Source organism: Aedes aegypti, chromosome 2 (genome assembly GCF_002204515.2).
Source record: "Aedes aegypti strain LVP_AGWG chromosome 2, AaegL5.0 Primary Assembly, whole genome shotgun sequence".
Classification (NCBI taxonomy): Eukaryota; Metazoa; Arthropoda; class Insecta; order Diptera; family Culicidae; genus Aedes; species Aedes aegypti.
Genome location: NC_035108.1, coordinates 286,728,857 through 286,751,236, shown reverse-complemented (window position 1 = coordinate 286,751,236; position 22,380 = coordinate 286,728,857). Strand labels below are relative to the sequence as shown.

Sequence of the window (22,380 nt, the reverse complement as noted above, 5' to 3'; positions counted from 1 at the left end):
TTTTTGTTGGTTCATAAGACACTTGCGTATTTCATTCGACGAGATTGAGATTCATAAGACAAGTGTAATTTTTTCATAACAATCAATTGTCAATGTCATAAGAACGCTTATGTACCCCATTGCTCATCATTGTGAAGAACCACGTGAGGCAAATTTTCTCGGTACAGCCATTTCACTATCAGAAATTCAATATGGCTTCCGAAATGGACGTGTTTGCTGATTTGTCGTTGGCTGACTCCGTTTCTAATGCATCAAAGGGTAAATATTTTCTATTTATCATCAATTCCGCTGTAACTAACACTTTCTTTCGATCAGATTAAGGAATTGGATCCAAAGAATACGATTTTTGAATGAAAATTCAAAACAATTTGTATGACGCGTAAGAAATCACAAACCCCCCCTCATCCATTAATCCGTCCCTAACGTAAATCTGCACCAATTCAGGCGTTCTTCACAACTTTTCTCAATAATGTTTCGCTGCTATAATATACCTCTTCGCGTTCAAAATAGGTTAGCCAACTAGAGAAAATCGAATTTTTATTCATTTTGTCGTATCACAAATCGATTCTAACGCTTACAGTAAAGTGCTTTAATCGAATTGCGATACGACAAAATGGATGAAAATTTGATTTTCCCAAGTTGATTAATCTATTTTTCAACGCGGATTAGTATTATTCATTCATTGAAATTTATAATCTAAAGCTCAAATTACACAAGACAGTCTTATGGAACCAAGAATGGATCAGAACGTAATTCATAAGACTATCTATGGATTTTGTTATCAGTCAATGCTGGTTCATAAGATCATCTTACGAAATTCCTTCGAGGTGTATTATGGAAACAACATCTGCCGAAAACCATACGATGGTCTTATGAATTTCAAAGATTTTTCTTGTGTCGTAATTCCATAAGCAAATCTTATGACAGTCTTACGTTTGCTTTCCTCAGTGTTCTGATCCATTCTTGGTTCCATAAGACTGTCTTGTGTAATTTGAGCTTTAGATTATAAATTTCAATGAATGAATAATACTAATCCGCGTTGAAAAATAGATTAATCAACTTGGGAAAATCAAATTTTCATCCATTTTGTCGTATCGCAATTCGATTAAAGCACTTTACTGTAAGCGTTAGAATCGATTTGTGATACGACAAAATGAATAAAAATTCGATTTTCTCTAGTTGGCTAACCTATTTTGAACGCGAAGAGGTATATTATAGCAGCGAAACATTATTGAGAAAAGTTGTGAAGAACGCCTGAATTGGTGCAGATTTACGTTAGGGACGGATTAATGGATGAGGGGGGGTTTGTGATTTCTTACGCGTCATACAAATTGTTTTGAATTTTCATTCAAAAATCGTATTCTTTGGATCCAATTCCTTAATCTGATCGAAAGAAAGTGTTAGTTACAGCGGAATTGATGATAAATAGAAAATATTTACCCTTTGATGCATTAGAAACGGAGTCAGCCAACGACAAATCAGCAAACACGTCCATTTCGGAAGCCATATTGAATTTCTGATAGTGAAATGGCTGTACCGAGAAAATTTGCCTCACGTGGTTCTTCACAATGATGAGCAATGGGGTACATAAGCGTTCTTATGACATTGACAATTGATTGTTATGAAAAAATTACACTTGTCTTATGAATCTCAATCTCGTCGAATGAAATACGCAAGTGTCTTATGAACCAACAAAAAAATAATAAAAAACGCGTTCATTAGTGCGATCTTATGAAAATCATGCGAGATTTTTGCCTCAGTGTGGACTCGACTTGGAAAAATCCATCGTATTCTTGATCGTATTCATATATAAAGTTATAATTTCTTGCCATGGATTCTCTTGGAAATTATCTTTTTTAGATCTACCTGTCATCAGGGTTGGATCTACTTGTCAATCATACACATCGAATCATTCGATCCAGCACAAGCTGGCATTAATTTATATTTGCCCATTACTGACATATTCGAAATATTCCGGCGAAACTCTTAAAGTTATGAGGGGTCTCTCGGGGATTATTCTGAACAGTCTTGGCTATGGGAATTTTTCCAAACATTCTATCCAAAAATTTGTTTAGTGGTTTTCTCTAGTTGTTCTACCTTAGAGTTTTTTCCAAGGATCCATGAGTTATACTATGGATTTTACCAGAAATTCTTCCTGAGATTCTATCAGGAATTTTATCAACAGTTCCTCTAGAAATTTATCCACAGATTCAACCAAAAATTCCTCCAAGGAAATTCCTTCAGACATACCTTCAGGAATTCATGCTGGCATTCTTCCAGAGTTTCCTTCAAAGATCTTCTAAAAATTATTCAGGATTTCCACCATTGATTCAACTATCAATCAGTGGCGACTCGTAACCTCATTTTCTATCTGTTCTACGACTCTAAAAATGATTATTTCGACTAATTTAGATTATAAACCAAAAAGTTTATGATTAAAATCGTCCTTTCTAACAAATCTTTTCTCATTAGATGCAAATTTGTTGCTGAAGTTCAAGAATTTCTAATCGTAGAACGGGTAGATTTGAGGTTAGGGAATCGCCACTGCAATCAATGAAAAAAAAGAATCTTAAGAGATTTTTCCAGTAAATCTTCAGGACAAACTCAAATGCTGCCTTCAATGGTTTCTGCAGAGATTACTATAACAATTTCTTCAAATATGTTTTCAGGAATTCCTTAAGAAGTTACTTACAAGGAATTCATCACGCATTACCCAGGAATGACACAAGGAATTTGTACAAGGAATCTTCAAGATCACCAGAAATTCCCCTAGATATTTCTCTAGGATTTTTGTCAGGGCTTCCTACTAGGATTCCTCTTCAAATTCCATCAGGAGTTTAATCAGAAATTGCATCCGGAATTTCTTCAGTGATTCTTTCTAGTATTGTTCTGCAAATTTCGGGGGACTTATCCAAAAACTCCCAAAAGGATTTCTTCAGCGATTCTTCCAAGAATTCCACCAAAAATTAATTTAAGAATTCCTCCAGCGAAATTTCAGGAATTCCTAAACAGATTATTTCATGATTCTTTTCCTGTGTTTCCACCTGGAATTCCTCTAGAATTTCTCAAGGAGATTGCCCAAGGAAACCCTCCCAAGAAATTACTTCAGGGATTCCATCAAACATTCTACAAGCAATTCCTCCTATCAAAATTCTTCCAGTGATTTCTCTAGTGATTTCCCTAGGAATTCCTCCACAGAATCCTTCAGTGATTAAGCTAATCATTCTCCCATAAATTGCTTCCGGGATTCCTACACGATTTCCTCTATAAATACCTTCAAATCTTCCTACAGTTATACATGCAGTGATATACTCCAGCAATTCTTACAGTGATTTCACCCAGAACTTCCCAAAGTTTCATCAAGGAATTCCTCCAGAGATTCCACCAAGAAATTCTCTAAGGAGTCCACCAGGAAGCCTTCAGGGATTCCACAAGACATACTGTAAAAAGATTCAGCAGGAATTTGTTTAGAGACTTTCGCTTGCAAATTTTTGAGATTTTGTCCGGAAGATATTCTTTTAAAGATTTTTTTATTAACTTATTTTATAAATTCTTCCAGTTTTGCATTCAACGATTCTTCCTGTTATTCCTGAGGGGACCCTACGAGGCATTCGTCCTGGGATTTCTTCAGGAATTACTTCAAGTATCTACAAGTAATTCCATCGAGAATTCCTAAAGAAATTTATCCATCAATTCCTTCCAAGGAATCTATCAATCTATTTACCTAAGTGGATCCGTAAGGAACTCCTTTAGGAATTAGTTTAAAAGTTCTTTCACAGATATATTCAGGAATTCCTCCAGTGATTTCTTTGATGATTCCTCCAAATTTCTCAAGAAATTGCCCGGTGAATTTTTCCAGAACTTTTCCAAAAGTTTTTACCAAGTTACTTCAGGGGTTCAACCTAAAGGCTTTCTGAGAAATTCTTTGTTCAATCCTCTGAGTAAATATCAGTGGAATACCTGGATGAATAATATTTCGGAATCATGGAAAAGCTTCCTTTTTGGTGTCTGGTGATATTCCCAGTATTAACCCTCAGTTCATCAACTCTTGGGGAAATTCCTTAAATAGTTTTGCTCCTTGATTCCGATGAATGTGCTAATTGAAGCATGCAAGGTGGTTAAGCATTAGTCATCATGGCTGGTACATACAAATCCAAGATACAAAATTACTTGAGGGAGATCTACATTGAATTGTTTCTATATTAATGCTCATTATTTCTATATTGCTTGGCGTCTTAATCAAGTTTTAGCGAGAAAACAGTTTTGATAAGGCTTTGATTAATCTTTTCCCAAACATACATGGAAAACTCAGTTCAACTTAAGAAATATTTACAGCTATTTCCCGATGTACGACGTACTTCATCTACGCGGTTGCCATGTAGGACAGGACCGAGTAGATGGAGACCCATAGCTTATGGGATTTTTTTACAGTCAACTCTCCATGACTCGATATTGAAGAGGTCATCGGGTAAGGGAGGTATAGAGTTATTTTTATTTACTCAATTATTTTGATTTACATCAATTATTTTGATAAATCCTCGTGTTACGCCAATTTTCTCGGTCCATAACTGTGCCCCTCCAACTTCGGTTCTGGCCCACGCTCTCCAGATCTTGTTGCACCTGATAAAGCCACCTCGCTCGCTGTGCTCCCCGCCTTCTTGTACCAACCGGATTCGACGCGAACACCATCTTTGCAGGGTTGTTGCCCGCTAGTCTTGCAACATGATCCCCTTAAACCCCCCCCTTCCGCTTTCGCCACCTTCACTAGAGAGCTCGTGGTTCGTTCTCCGCCGCCACACACCGCCAAAGATGGTCGTTAAGCTTCTCGTAGAACTTTAGCGTTTCTTGTAAACGATGCAGCTGCTCCATTTCTTCACATTCTGAAAAAATCATTGTAGGACTTAAGTACCGAATCAAATCTTTTAAAAAGTTACCGTACCCAAAGAGTCTGTTTAAGTGCATTATCTTTGGATTCAAAGAAAAATGCGATGATTCTCTTCGAAATCGTCTCGCTTTCCACAATCCTCAAAGGATTAGCATCAGAAATCTTCCCAGGATTCTCATCAGAATCCTTTTAAAGTTCTCATAATAATCCTCTTACGATTTACATCAGAATTCTTCCAGGATTTCATTAGCATCGATGCAGGATTCTTATCAGAATCGTTCCAGGATTCTCATCTAACCCCTAAAAATTCATCTTCAGAATACTTATTCCAGGATTCTAATCACACTTCTTTTAAGATTATCTTCAGAATCCTTCCAGGATTCTCAACCGGATCCATTCAGAATTCTCAACAGAATCCATCCATGATCCATGAATTTATCCAAGATGATGCATTGAGTCTTGCCCATTTTATGAGAGGATTCAATCCTTGGTGATGATTATGTCTGGTGCCACGGTATACCATATTGATAAGCATAGCATAGCATAGACTGACTGTACATGCCAATGATTGCTACTCCGTTATTGATTGGAACTGGTAACAATTGCACTGTGATCCAAATCAATAATGGATGGGAGTTTCCGCTTACTTTCGGAGTCAATTTTAGCAGATCTAATATTATTGATCAATAACGGCGCCGGCCAAGTCCTTATTTTCGTACAGTGGTGTAATAATGACAATTCATGAAAAAGTATTCAATCATGGGATTGAATCCCTAACAAATTACGCTCACTGAGATTGAAAATTCGGGATTCAAATCGATCCCACTTTTTGGGATTTATTCAAAGCATGCTTTGTTTGAATCCTGGAGTAGAAGAATGCTCTTTGAAGACTGCTCTCCAGGGTTCGTATCAATTTTTTTCGAGAATTCGTATCAGAATCCTTCAACTGGAAACAAGATTTTCATCACAATTATTCCAGGATTCTCATTAGAATATTTACATGATTCTCATCAGAATCCTACCGGGACATAAACCTTCAAAAATCGCAACTGTTTTTCTTATTAGAAACCTTCAAGAGATTTTATTAGAAACCTTCCAGGGAGTTCATGAGAAGACTTCTAGGATTCTTATCAGTATCCATTAAGGATTCTCATCCAGAGCCTTAGAATGTCAGTGAATTTCTATTCAAATGACATTTGAAATTCGTGAAAAAAATATAATTGGTGAGCCTGACTTTATCATTCTGATGTTTGATTACTGTGGGTGGCAATGCTTTCCAAAGTATATCCAATACAAGTTGTGAAAGTCAATAGGGTAATGACTGTTTATTTTGTTCTCAAACGCTAACAGTTGGCACCAGCGGCAAAAATTACAGACAACAACCTTTCGAACATTCAGTTTCTCTTACCGGCCGCTGAGCGGCGACACTGCTGTTTGTATTTCACTCACTGATCGCGCTACGCTGGATTCTTAAATTTCTCAAACTTTCATCACAAGCGCATGGAAGAATGGTAGTCGGAGAATTGTCAAAACGTATGGAAAATAATGAAAATCGTAAATTGCTTGCAATTAGGAAACTGGATCAAAAAAGTAGTGATAAGAAATCAAGTGTAAAGTAAATACATAACTTTTTGTGTTTAGTTCATCTTCCGTGGTACTTTCTTTGCTTCAGGATTTCGTTTTTACTACCATTGAAAAAGAGCCATCTATTGCCTTTTAAGTTTTGAATATCGCCCTATTTTTCTGTTTGAATTTTAATTAATTATTGAGGATTCCCAGCCTCCCAGTATAATAAATAAAATAAATAAATAAATAAATCTTACTTTGATTTACTTTTACGTATCAGTTGTATCATATATTCCTCATGATGAGAATATTCTGCAAATTTGCATGTTTGTGTCATGAGATAATAGGGTAACGACTGTTTATTTTGATCTTAATCGCTAACATTTGGCGCCAGTTGCAAAAAGTACAGGCAACAACCCTTCGAACATTCAGTTTATCTGTGCTGGCCGGCTAGCGGCGACACTGATGTGTGTATTCCTTTCACTGATCGTGCTACACTGAATTCTCAAATTTCTCAAGTTTCAAACACAAGCGCATGGAAGAATGGTAGTCGGTGAACTGTCAAAACGTATAAAAAATAATGAAAAACGTAAATTACTTGCAATTAGGAAACTGGATCGAAAAAGTAGTGATTAGAAATCAAGCGTAATATGAATACATAACTTTTTGTGTTTAGTTCATCTTCCATTGTGCTGTCTTTGCTTCAGGATTTCGTTTTTACTACCACTGAAAAAGAGTCATCTATTGCCTTTTCAGTTTTGAATATCACCCTATTCTTTCCTAGAAATATCAATTTGTATTCCGGAACCAAATGCCGGAGCTATTGCACAAAATTCAAAATTGGTCCTATGCGTTCAGATTGTTCCAGTTTTACAAGTTATAATTTGGTAAAATAGTGTTATTTGATATCTGGAACTGAACCTAACATGATCACCAGTATTCAAGATGACCAGAAAGGGTACCGCTGGTTATCTTTTGTCGAGAAAATATGATTTTATATGACACAGTATGGAAACCAACATTTGATTTGGACTCATGATCCACATGAGGTTGCAAGACTGGATACATCACTAGTGGAATAGAAGGTGTACACAATGTTGCTGAACAACGATCGGAAACGCGAGGCACGATGAATTTTCGTAGGCATCAAAACAGAATCTGCGAATAAACTCAAACAACCGTTTGGGCGCTTCATTCGTTTGTGTTTCATTTTCGGATCGCTGTTTCTCCTGTTTCTCCCGACGCTATCATCGGGTGATTTTCCATCGCTCGATAATGTGAACGGTACGATCCACGCTGCCTGCTCTTCGCGAAAAACAGGAAAATATTCATTTCGATCATCTTCATGCGGGCTTGCAACAATCACGCTAAACTTGCTCCGCTCAAAAATAAGTGCCGAGCGCACAAAATTGGCCTCTTTTCGTGAAGCACAGATTCTGTGCAAAGAGGCTGTACACAGTTTTGTGCAAACGGTGGTAAACAAAACTGAATGAGTGAATTGCAGACAGAGGAGGAACGCTTGGAATGCGGAATTCGTTTCTATTTTTGTTTTGCTTCTGAAAACATAAAAAAAAACATTCCGATTTTAAAGATTTTCAGAGATTTTTTCATTTGAATAGCCGAAGCAGAAGCAAATGGGGAAAAAACTTTCGCATTTGCGACCATCTTCCGGCTTTTCGCTAGAAAACATCTCAGAAAACTCCCCATCTTACCAACGGCCAACTGTTTGCTGCCACGCGGGATATCATTGACAGTTCCGTTTCCATCGATCCCGGATAGCCGAAGGCCAAAACGTCGGCAACTCACAGAATGAGTGCGACCTACTCAGAATTTTCACTCAGTCAGCTAGTTCTGCATTGGTTGCCTCATTCTGTGTAGTTTTAACACATGCGCTGCGTGGAGCTGGCTTAACGTGGAGTGTTTGCTTGACTTTACGAGAAGAAGCAACCTTACAATAAATCACGGGAATGAACAGCGCGTTGATAAATGAATCCTACGAGTGGAAAGGCTTCGCGAACCACTTATCGGTGTGTTCATTTTGCTTCTTCGGCGTTGCATCCGTTCGCTTTTTGCGATGCTCTTCGTGACGCAAAAATGAAAAATGAATTTTGGCGAATGTTGGATCGCGAAGATGCGTCGATCATTGTTCACGAAGAAGATCCATCGCAACCCTGGGTGTACACTACATTTCTGGTCGTGGCCACCGGAATCCACATCTTCGTGGATGGATGCATTTGGAGGTGCAACTAATCCCCTACACAAAACTGTTAATATTTTGAGAATTGATCAATTCAATCAAAAGATATGAGCAAAAGAGTTTAAAAAAGTCGCCCACGCCTTTTAGGGGTTAAAAAAGAAGAGTTTAGTAACCTACAAATAGTAGAAGGGATAATCCCTTAACACGCTACATATTTCCAAAACACCCTTTTTCCATAAAAAAATATTCATAATCAAAGCCTAGAAAATAGGGCTGTGCACAATGACGATTTATCGGTATCGGCGATATCCCAATGATTCAATATCGGTATCGGCGATATATCGGATTTGACATTATCGGTATCGAACCGATATCCGATATTTTTAATGAAGGGATTTTAAAACAAAATCGTCTATTTCGGCGTCATTTGACACCTTTTTCTTCTTCTTTTCTGGCGTTACGTCCCCACTGGGACAGAGCCTGCTTCTCAGGTTAGTGTTCTTATGAGCACTTCCACAGTTGTTAACTGAGAGCTTACTATGCCAATGACCATTTTTGCATGCGTATATCGTGTGGCAGGTACGAAGATACTCTATGCCCTGGGAAGTCGAGAAAATTTCCAACCCGAAAAGATCCTCGACCGGTGGGATTCGAACACACGACCCTCAGCTTGGTCTTGCTGAATAGCTGCGCGTTTACCGCTACGGCTATTTGGGCCCCTGTCATTTGACATCTACTGTTACATAATGGATTCAATTATTTGAATTTTGTAGATATGATATGTTATACTCGTCGGATATCGTAAATTTCGTTGGACTAATTTTAACATAATCATTGAGTGTTGTCCTGATTATCGGAAGGGCAAAGGTCTTATCGATATCGGAAAATATCGGGTCGAAAGATATCGGATATCATATCGATAAAATCGAGCCGATAATATCGATATTTGCACAGCCCTACTAGAAAACATTTGTGTCAGCATTATGATTTCAATTAAATTATTTTATCTGCTGCTTGGCACACCATATTTCTCAATGTTGCTTCCTTATTTTGTAAATGAAGTTTTAGTAATCTGTAGTAAATAATCTGATGGAATCCACAATAACCCTACAGGAATTCCTGAAGGAACCCTGAAAGAACTTTTGAATCCCAGTAGATGTTCATGATTGAATCCCTGTATGATTACATAATGAAATCTTGGAAGTGTCCCTAATGTAATCCATGGTAGAACTTCTGATGGAAACTCATAATGAAATCTATAGAAGAACTCCTGATGAAATCGCTAGAGAAACTTCTGATGTAATCCCTGGAAGAACTTTAGATGTAATCCCTGGAGGAATTCCTGATGGAATCCCTACGAAAACTCTTGATAAAATTCCTGTAGTAATTCCAGTTAGTATCGCTGAAAGAACTTCTTATGGGAACACTAAATGAACTCCGGATAAAATCCCTTGAAGAAATCCTGATGGAATCCCTAGAAGATCTTCTGATGTAATCCCTGGAGCAACTCTGAAAAAACTTCTGACGGCATCCGTTTAGGGACTCCTGGTGTAATCCCTGGATTGAAATTCTGCTAGGCGAAGTTCCTTATAATAGAAGAAAACCCTGATACAATATCCGAAGGAACTCCTGATGGAATCCCTAGAGGAACTTCTGAAAGAACCCCTGTAGGAATTCCAGGTGGAATCTCTGAATTATCCCCTAACACGCTACATATTTTCAATAACACCCTTCCATACCCTTCATAAAAATTATCAAAAATCAAAGCCTAGATAAATGTTTTGTCTGCATTATGATTTCAAATAAATTCAATTAACTTCTGCTTGGCATACATTTTTTGTCAATATTGCTTCCTAATTTTGTAAATAAAGTTTTAGAGCCCATGAAATTCGAAAAAAAAATAATAACAGAGACAGACTTGCAAAAAGAGATGTGTACGATTAAGCAATTGGTTTGTTTCAGTGTTTTTGTCACTCGTCCAACTTGACATAGAAGTTCAATCCCTTAGTGCCCCATATGGCCTTAACATCCCATTTTACGGTAATTAAAACATGAAATAGTAAAATAAATCAAAAAGTTAAAGAGCAAAGTTAAACATCAAGAGTAAATTGTCGATCAAAATTTGCAGAAAAAAAAAATCAACATCTTCATTTTATGTTTCATTTAGAAATTACAAATGAAGATTTCTTAATGCATTTAATGTTAAATAACACAAAGCAGATTTTGTGACTACGTAAGGCGAGTACTACTTGAAAGCTATGCTTTACGCTGGCATAAGGGACTCTTCTCGGTAAAATTGTCTAAAACTACAATATGCAATCCTAAACGAAGCATGTTTCTACACATGTTACAGCCAGTTGCTTTGAAAACCCATCCTTACCAAATGAATTAAAAATGCCAAAAACAGGACACGTCTCCCTATCTCGTTTGAAAGACCCGTACAAACATTTTTATTGGCAAACCCAATTGCACACACATTTATCCGCTCAGCCCTGCATCATTTGGGTTTAGCAAAGAGCGCGTCTCCAGTGACGCGACCACGGCACCCATCCGAACATAATAATGGTTCGTTTGTCTTTGCGGTTCGTTGCGAATGGATTTCTTGACCCGAGGGACCACAATTGCCAGCAGCAGCAGCAGAAAGACGCAAACAAACTGCAAATGTACACTGGGAAAACATGTGGCCACAGATAAAGAGGCGTAACAGTGACGACATTTCTTTTCGAACATTCAAATGATCATTTAAAATTCGCTAAGTTGCAAACCTCACAGGCGCGCGCATCATTTATCTTTGTGTTGGACGTTTCACTCTATCTCCAAAATGTTACTGCAAGGAACAGTGTTTCGTGAAACACTTTACGTCTTTTTGTCTATGCATAAGATGGTTTCAGCCTGCGGAACTCTGCGTACGGCGGCAAAATTTTGTAGGGTTCTCGATTAACATTTGCCAGCAGTCGAGGGAAGCTCTCGAAACGGATTCAGGCACGTGGAAAAATAAATGAACCACGGCAGAGGAAGTCGAAGCAATGCTCCTACCACACCGTTCAGTTGAATGTATACGGATCCTAGCAATCGATTCGGAAAATTTAAACCCTTCGAGGAAGGCATTCGGCTGTGGCCTTGGCACATAACGACTTTTATTTTTGGAGTGCGATCCAAGAGAAGGGATTCAGCAAGTATGGGAGTTCATGATGCCTATGAGTGGAATAATATACTGGGGGAAATTCATCATATAAGATATTTTAACGAAATATATACATAAAAAAGACGAACGATTCTACATATCTAATATACTCATGCAATCTCGTTGTACATGTATGTCAGTTCAAAAGGTTTGAAAAAATCCATATGTGTCACAATTAATGTTCCTGTTCTTGATCTCTAGAGGAGATGCGTTCAACATTTGGTATATTCACCACATGGTGAACTATCCTCTATAGAGGTTGCTGACATCACGTAGTTTGGCAGTGCCCGGATATGGACGCCTTCAGAGCGCAACTTTTGGATACCCTTGCGTCCCGAGGTAGACAACCCTATGTTCCAGTTAGAGATGTGTTGGGCACCCGTGATCTTATTTATATGGTCGCAATTTATGATTTTCTTCGCTCGTCTTGTATAAAAGTTTAATTCTCTTGTGTTCTCTTCCCCAGTTTTTTTTTTGTGTTTTGTCCCCTTTGTGTTGGATTGAGGATCCTGACCATCCGGCAGTCGAATACCGGCAAGAAATCGCTACCAACGTCATGAAACAAAAATCAAGATGCCACGTTATACCTCCCGGATGAGCTGCTGAGAACCCTGATCCCAATCCCTACCATGTCCTTCCTTCAAAAATTGTGACCACTAACTTCGAGCTGCCACGAGTACCCTGGCTCCATCCCATATTAATGTTGAAAAAGTCAATTAATTGTATGTAATAAAAATACAAAAAATGAATTTCGGCTCCGTAAAGCGTTGAACGCATTTGAGCCTCAAATAAACGAACTAGATAAAAAAAGAGGTTGTTGACATCTGGTTTCCGGCTACACACTAGAATTTTAGTGATTTACACGATTATTTCCCAAAAACAAACGGTTAAAATGGAGCGTGCAAACTACACACTCCCTAAAAGCATATGATTTTATGTCTTTTGCATGCAAACTATAAACTATATATGCCGATCATAATGAAAGCGCTTTAGTGTCCTTAAACATGCAAATTCTTTTAAATATTGCACCTGGAATTCCTCCCTGGATTCTATCAAATGTTTCTTCAGGAATTCCATCAGGAGTTACCCTAAGTCTTCCCACAGGAGTTCTTCTAGAGATTTCTTCAGGAATTCCTCCAGGGATTCCATCAGGAGTTCCTTTGGAGATTCCACCTGGAATTCCTACAGGGGTTCTTACAGAAGTTCTTTTAGGGATTCCATTAGCAGTTCCTTTGAATATTGTACCTGGAATCCCTCCAGTGATTATATCAGGGGTTTTTCAAGATATTCCATCGAGGTTTCTTCTTTTGTAATGAGTGCCGCCAGGCATATTATCAGGAATCCAGGGATTTCATCAGGAGTTCCTAAAAGAATTTCATCAGGGTAAGTTCCTTCAGAGATTCTACCTAGAATTACTACAGGAATTTTAACGAGAGTTTCCGTATGGATTCCAGGAGCCCAGATAGCCGTAGCGGTAAACGCGCAGCTATTCAGCATGACCATGCTGAGGGTCGTGGGTTCGAATCCCGCTGGTCGAGGATCTTTTCGTAAAGGAAATTTTCTCGATTCCCAGGGCATAGAGTATCTTCGTACCTGCGACACGATATACACATGCAAAAATGGTCAATAGGGGGGTCCCGCAGCCTCGAGGTTACGCCTTCGCTTCGTAAGCGGAAGGTCATGGGTTCGATTCCCAATCCCCCCACACAAAAAAATCCGTCCAGCCACCAGAAGACGCCGCACGAAGGACTGTGTATTGGGGAACACATCCATCCTCCGTCAGTATCGGATGGTGGCTGAGACACACTGACCCTCTTAGTAGGCTGTTGCCTCACTCGACACATAAACATGGCAAAATGAACCACCGCACACCAATGGACTTCGATATGGATATGGATTGGACCAACGGCAGCACTCTCCTCTACCTGCTCGGTATGAGAGAAATAGCAAAAAGAACTAGGATATAAATACAGGGTGTCCGCAAATTATCCGTACAAACTTTGAAGACCTGGCTCTACACAGTCAAGCATTATAAATTCAATATTGTTGCATGGTTTTAAACATTGACTTATTATATTCTTAAGAAATAAGTTTGACACATTTCCGATTTCAAATAATTGCAAAACCAACCCAAATGTATTGAGGTGTCTTAAAGGGAGCTGTTTTCCGAGCTTCATGACGGAAGAGAAATGTCCATAGAACTCAATGGATTTGAACCGTACAATTTTCTATTTCCAGTCTAACTTGAAGCCACTAACCTGTAGATTACTTCAAATAATAATAGGACATTTGGATTCATCTCTGATAGGTTTTAGGGATAACACATCCCCAGTATGATTAGCGGCCTTCAGGAAAAACGTCTCCGAAAAATTTAAATTTGCCTATCTCAGTAACAAGCAATCATTTCGAAATTTTTTAAAGGTGTATTTTGTGTTAACATATAGATGTATTATAAAAGGTACATGGACGTTGATTTTTCATTGTTTTCAATGTGAGATCATCTTTCCAATATTTTGCTGTTCGGATAATTTGCGGACACCCTGTAGATACTCAGCATAGTAGTGGCCAAGTGCACGGAGTGCCTAACAAATAAAAAAAAATAAATAAAAAAATGGTCAATCGGCAAAGAAAGCTCTCAGTTAATAACTGTGGAAAAAAAAAGAAACTCATAAGAACACTAATCTGAGAAGCAGGCTTTGTTCCAGTTGGGACGTAATCAGGGTGTCGACTACCTGGAAAAACCTGGAAAGTCAGGGAATGTCAGGGAATTCGATTTTTGGTCTGGAAAGTCAGGGAAAGTCAGGGAATTTCACTAAAGGTCAGGAAAAAATATACAATACTACAACATCAAACAATTTGATTGAGAAGATGCTTTTATGCATATGAGAGTGAGCTGTACTTTTTTTTTCTATCTTTATTAACGAGATTTTTAACCCTGGGCTAGTTCATCTCGGGACCAACGGCTTTACTTCTCTTCCGAAGGAAGTCGTCACTATAACTTTTGCGTCATAAGTGACTATCTCGGGGATGGGATTCGATCCCAGGTCCTCGGCGTGAGAGGCGTGTGTTCTAACCACTACACCAGCTGTACTTTACTATCTATACTTATTCTTAGATTCCAACATTTTCTGAACTGAAAAGCATCAACAGTGCTCTCTGAACAATTTCTTCAAAGTTGCGTAGCTTGCTTTATTAATATTCTGTTTGCTAGATCAAATCATTGTCTTCTTTTCAAAATTTTGGGGAAAAAATGTCAATCTTTACAAGTTATCCCAAAATATCCAAGTTAAACTGATAAAACGGAATATAGAGAACACTCAATGAAGATTCTCGTATTTAGGTGAAGATGAAAACCGTATCTCATAATTTCAAGAGCACAAATCTGCAAGACATAATACCTGATTTTTTTCAAATTTTCCAGGATTTTTTGAAAATATCGTGAATTTAAAGCGTTACATTAGGATTTTATTCAGGAGCTTACTTACAGATATATCCAATTTGTTTTTTGTTCTGAGAATATACAGGAAATTCTCCAAAAATTATGAGGATAATTGTCTAAGATATCTTTGTTTATCCATAAATTCCATGGAAGCAGAACTTTCAGGAATTTTATTTGAAGGAATCTGCTCGACAATCCTTTGATAGTTTGTGAGATTACTTGGAAGGTTAGTCGGACATCTTCCCGTAGATGGGCTAGATCGAGCTCGAAACCGGTCGAATAAAAAGGTAAATTTAAATCCTTTTTTAATTGTTTGTACGAACAATATGTGTTATGTCCGTTCTCGTGTCGCGTTCTGTGAGTGTACATGAAGTTCTTACATTAGCACCAAGATTAGCACAAACCCCCGAAAAAAGTAGGTACTTGGATGATACTCATTGAATACTAATTCTTTGTATAGTGAAATCGACGATTGTTGGAAGCACGACACATTAAAACGAACTTCTGAAAACTTATTATTAGCGCGTTATTCAATTTCACAATTCATTCCGTTAAAAATATTTACATAAATTTCTGGCGAGAATGGTTGATTGAATTAAAAAATCACATCGGAATTCTAAAAATTAATGAACATAAATTACCTGTAAAGAATCATGGAGAATATGTGATCTCTAAACATTTTCTCGAAGTATTTCTGTAATATTTCTACGGATTCTAAATTAATTTCTAGGAAAAAAATCATGACTGAAATAAATTCTTCAATATTTTTTAAAGATTCCTGTATGTGAATTTAGGTGAACAATTTCTTCAAAGAGAAGAAACTTTCTTCCATTATTCACCAGCAAGAAAACTTTCTTTTCTTCAAAGAAAATATGAGCCGGAATTCGCCTACTAGAGGTGTAATTATAAGATTCTTAAACTAGTTAAAAATATTTATACTAGTTTATGGAGGAACAACGTAAGAGTTCTTAAAACATAATTCTTTGTGATATTAAAGTCATTGGATAAAACATTTGAGGAGTTCCTGGAGAAAGAAGTATTGCAGGAATATTTGGAAAAATACATTTAAGAATTTAAATTAGAATTTCTGAGATTTTGTTGTTGAATTCCTTGATGAATTTTTTAAAGAAAATGCTTTGACAATGGCTGTAATTTTACCTGAAAAAGAAGTAGCCAGATTTCAGGAAGAAAGTCCTTCCATAAAAAAGCATAGTAATGATCTTAATAGAGCGACGTCTTATGTATGAAAAATGGTACAATCAGTTTGCGGAAGGTGTTTAAAATTGTCCTTTATGCCTGAAACTTGTGAAATTATATCTGAGGTAGTTCAATATCCAAATACATCGGTTTCTACAATTTTAAAAGTAACTTTTGCGCTTGAAGATTTCTATATGATCAGTAGATGATTCAGAATTTACTTAGCTTCTACTCAGCTTTTACTGTTTTTTTAATACGAATTATCGAGTTTAAAAAGTACATACTCAAGTCCTCAGTTTTATCATATCAACTTGAAGAAAATTATCGTTAATACTATTTCTCAGTTTATTCATACGACCGAAAACATAAACTCTACCAAACAAACAAATCGAAATGGTCTGGATTTTTTCTGGAAAACGACTGGAAGGTCAGGGAAAGTCAGGGAATTTTATTTTCAAAATTGGGTCGACACCCTGGTAATGCCAGAAAGAAGAAAAAGAAGTATGGATTCCATCAGGAATTCCTCCAGGAATTACATCAGAAGTTTCTCTAGCGATTTTGTCAATTCTTCTATACATGGAGGAATTTCCATCAGAAGTCTCTTTCATAGATTCCATTAGGAATAATGCTAAGGTTTCATTATGAAATCCTCCAAGGATTCCATCATGAACCACTTCTGGGATTCCGTCAGAAATTCTGGCAGAAATTTTATCAGGAATTCTTCTTAAGGTTCCTTCAGGAATTCCTCTTGGGCTATTCTGGCTTCCATCAGGTTATTTACTACGGATTACTCCTGGATTTTATTAGGGGTTCTACCAGAATTTTCTTCTATGTGTTTATCTAGGGAACTCTTCAAGAGATTCCATCAACAAATAGATCCTCTCGGAATTCCTTAATAAATTCATCTCGAGATTCCTCAAGGGATTTCTCCCGGAATTAATCAGAGAATGCCTCCCGTAATTACTCAACAAATAAATCTCGGAATTCCTTCCAGAATATCTCCAAAAATTCTCGAGGGTTATCAGGAATTTCTCCAGGGATTTGACTAGAAATTTCTTATAAGGATTTTACCATCGGTGTTCCTCAAGAGATTCCTTCCGCAATTTTTGTCAATTTTTTTCAATGAATATCTCCACGTATTTTTGAGAGCTATGAGGAATTCTTACAGGAATCCTATAAGGAATTCACCAGAAATTAAGAAATCCAACAGTATATCCTTCAGTGACTTTATCAAGAGTTCCTTATTGGATTCAAAAAGGAATTTCTTCAGGAATTCCTTCAAGAGTTCCTTCAGTAATTCCACCAGGAATCTAGATTTCTCTAAGGATTCCACCAGAGATTCTTCCATGGGTTTTATTTGGAATTCGCACAGGAAATTCTCCAGGATTTCCATAAGGAAAACATCCAAAGATTTCAGCTGAAATTCTCATAGGAATTCCACTAGAAATTCTTTCAGGAACTCCACCAATATTTTAACGATAAAAAAGTTTTAATTTGTTAAACTGCAAACCCAAAAGAACAGCTGAAGTGAGAAGGAAGGTAAAATTTACCAATTTAAATTAATCACTGTGCATCAATTATATGCATTTCAAATAAATTTTGATTCCTGTAAGAAATTGGATATTTCGACTGCGATATATCTAAGGTTAAAGTGCAAAAACAGGGGACTTATATCTGTCATTTCAACTTCTTCTATACACCCGATTCTGTTTTTGCACGGATTTTTTTTTACACGGCCGTGCAAAAAAAGTTTTCATACATTTTTTTCGCCAAGACCTTATTTTTGCATGAAACGTGAAGAACTGGTGTTACTTTTTTGCACGATTTTTGAAATTTTGAATCGAAAACTTTTTTTTGCACGGTACGCACCTTTCGTGCAAAAACAGAATTCTGTGTAAATATATACCGTATACATTAGTCTCAAAGATTCTTATTCGGTAGATAGTTGAACGACGCATATGGGGTTTAAGAATGTTCTCTCTTTTAGTCAAATTGTTCGCAACAATTTGATTAGGAGTTTGTGTCTCAACATACTTGAACTGGAAATCTTGCTTATGATGCTGCATTTGAATCAGTTAGCTTGCATTCAACGGAACTCCATCTATGCGATCCATCCGTCTCCCACATAAAAGGTAAACTGTATTAACAGCAATCGTTGAAAGACTTCGATGGCAATTCTCCAACGATATTCTCAACCTATGATATAACCCGTAATATACCTTGAAAAAGCCACATGTCTCTCATAAAGCTTTTCCTCTTACTTTACACTAACCATTTTTGTACTTAAAAATTAATAATTCAATTCAGTAAACTTTACTGGTCTTGGACAAACATTAATCTGATTTCAAGCACTAAAATTCCAATGGCTCAACATTTTGAAATACCAAAGAAAATACTAATAATAATTCGTTTTCTTTTATAAATTATGCCAAATGCCCGTTATGCCGAATGGTCTTTATACCAAATGGGGTAGAGCCCCCAGTACCACACAAACGGTAGATATATTACATTGGATGTACTTGCTATAGGTTACAGTATTTAATAGTGTAAGTGTAGATAAAGTTTTAACAAATTCAAGCTCGAGCACTAAAAAAGTCAAAAACCTTTTTGACAACCTTTATGGGGTAACATGCAACAGCTATTTTAAACTCAATTCTCGATATTTCTTGCAGCTTGTCACCCAAAACACATGAAAAAGTTATATCGAACATTTATTTGTACAATTACGTTAACATACCGTCGTTGGGGGTGAGAATAGGTCAAAAAAGATATGTACGATTTATTTATTGCATAATTTTCGCAATTTAACTCCAATAAACTTCTAATTTGGTGTGTTAGTACTTTGATGATACAGTAACAACTGTCCAAAATTATAGGAAAATATTTCTTCACTGCGGTGCTATAAGTGAATGAAAAATTACCCAATCTCACCTCATGGAGGAGGTGACATTGGGTCACTGTAATTGAAATAACTTGTTTTTGAGAATATGATTGCTGAAAAATATTGCTTGTTTTTAATTATGAATCGTGGTTTTACGGCTAACCAGCCGAGTGGAAGTTTAACAACTACCGAAAAGCTAAACATTACCTATAATCTGCAATTGGATTAGATGGACAAATAGATGTGAAGATTTGCGAAAAAGTTACACGTCTTCTCAGTGAGAATCGAACTCACGACTCCCCGATCTCTAGTTGGGGCGCGTTAACCACTACGCCATGAGAGGACTCATGAACGCAGAAGTTAACCTGAATTCGATTTCAGCTCAATAATCACGTGGTCCTCTTTCGCAAAGTGCACCTCTTTCGGAAGAATTAGATGCCCATACAAACACAACGCTTTCTATATATATCCAATGCCTAGCCCGAGAGCGCATTGTTTTTTAGGTATAGGAATAGCACACTACACTAGCCAGCAACTGCGCTGGCTGAGGTTTCTATTGTGTGGGCTTCCAATGGGTCGCGACGTTCTCAAACGACCGGTAAAACCAATTTTCACCGTAATCTCAACAGCTGAAGCTTCGGTGAAAAATCACCGAACAATCTGTAAAATCTTTGAACGAAATCATAAAGAAAAATAAGAAAATGGCTCAGACCGGGGATCGAACTCCTGACCTACCGATCAGGAAGTAGGCTTGCTACCACTAGGCTAGCTTAAACTGCTTGTTAATGGTGTGCAAAAACTGCAACAAAAGGAAGCTCATGCCTGCCAGAGCGACTGTCACACGATTTCACAGAAGTTCGGGGAAAATAATGCTGTTACCGAACTGTTCATTAGTATTTCACAGGGTTACAGTAAAATTGTTTGTTTCACGGATTTTTTCCGGTAAAATAATATATTTCACGGATTTTCTCCGGTAAAATAGTTGATTTCACGGATTTTGTCGGTAAAATAGTGGATTTCACAGGAAAATCTGTAATTTTGTTGTTTACAGTTCAATTTCGGTGATTTATTTCACAGGATACTGCGATTTATTTTAAGTGTGTAGTGCTCTATTCCTATACCTAAAAAACAATGCGCTCTCGGGCTAGGCATTGGATATATATATAGAAAGCGTTGTGTTTGGATGGGCATCTAATTCTTCCGAAAGAGGTGCACTTTGCGAAAAAGGACCACGTGATTATTGAGCTGAAATCGAATTCAGGTTAACTTCTGCGTTCATGAGTTCTCTCATGGCGTAGTGGTAACGCGCCCCAACTAGAGATCGGGGAGTCGTGAGTTCGATTCTCACTGAGAAGACGTGTAACTTTTTCTCAAATCTTCACATCAATTTGTAAATCTAATCCAATTGCAAATTATAGGTAATGTTAAGCTTTTCGGTAGTTGATAAAATGATTGTTTTTGGTTCATCTGAGTCCTTCAATTTGTCATCCATATAACTTTGAAGTTGAAAAGTGATGCAAGTTGCCTTGTTTGACTGTATGTAAGAATTTATGGGAGGAGAGGGGATTTAAAACTTCTCACGTGCAATGCAATTACTTTTCAATTTTCATACAAAAAATCTTGCCACTGGTGGAGAGGGATTGAAAAATCCTGTACATTATCTTACGTAAATAATGAACAGTCCCTCAAAGAGAAGCTTTTGGGAACTGCAGATAAATCATTCCAACTTGGTTAACCCTTGGCCGAGCCTTTTTCCGCAAAGGAGATCTAACTACCTGCTATCATTCTAGTTATTCAGGTTGGAATTTTCAATTAAACAAAAATTTGAAAACTGTGGTTTGTGGGAAACAGGCGCAGGTAAACCCTATGGACGAGAATGTTGCTTGATGTTGAAAACAGGAAATAAATCTTTATCGGTTAACCCAGTGGAATGGAAGGGAAGAAACCAGTTTTTCAAGGTTGAGTGTTGACCTAATACTGTTGCCTATTAAATAATACTCGAGAAATAAATTATCCAAAATTTAACGATGCTTTTAACCTTAATGTTTTATACTGAATTATTCCGCTTAAGATGTCTCCAAACACATTGAGAATCCTTCATTATGTCAGCTTTGTTTTGGAATGTACATATGTTACAAACATCTATCAAACTGATGTTTCTGCCTGTTGTTATGGATGCTGCTTAATGGTTCCTAACCACCCTCCTATTTTGAAGCCTATGACATTGCAATCGATACCCCTACCACTTCCGACAAAGTATTCACTAGTAGGGCTAATTAACACACCGCAGGTGTGAACACCGTTGCCCAAATGGCACCTCTTAGGCGTAAATTATGTGATTAACCTTTGGCAAGCGATTCCATCTGGAGGAATACATACTTTGCTTTGAGTTTCTCAGCCCATTCCCTTAACTCCCCGCAGTGGAACGGAGGGAGGCGGACAGCGGTGATAACTTGGTGCAATAACTATAAAAACTTTTCTTCAATGTTCCCGAATCATCTTTGCTTACTCATCGGAACGCGTGCGCTATCGTTCTGGGGGAACTGTACTGACGACTGACTGGGCACAAAAAGTCAAGAGGAGATTCCCTCAATTTATCGCGTTTTTGCTTCCTCCGATTGTCCGGACCGGCGCACACAGTGGCGCACGGTCGGACAAAACCTGAAAAATTGAAGTTCTTGAAATTGCCTGTTTACATTTTCTGTACTATTGGATGTTTTTCATTATATATCGAAAATCAATGCACTTGGCTAGCGTTTCGTACAAGAAAACTCATTATCATCATTTTTCAAAATTATGCTAAATATTTTGTTTAACTACCATTAGGACAATGAGTTTGTATCACTGCTTTCAGTTTATTTATTTTTTATTATGTTTCATTTAAGTTTTATGTGAAAACAACCTTTTTATCTTTATATTTGAACAAGACACACAGAAAAATTCTCATCAATTTCAGGGATAAATTATTGGTTCCCATCGATTTTAAAATCTTTGGTGTTTTGTTCGACCTTTGCATGAATGGGCGCCACTG

General features: G+C 37.3%; 1 protein-coding gene across 11 annotated transcripts in view; it reads left to right on the top strand.

Annotated features, from left to right (window-relative positions):
• The window catches only part of LOC5566252 (tyrosine-protein phosphatase Lar), a 607,417-nt gene that overhangs the window by 17,156 nt on the left and 567,881 nt on the right, over positions 1-22,380 (top strand). The gene's annotated exons all lie outside the window — the stretch shown is intronic.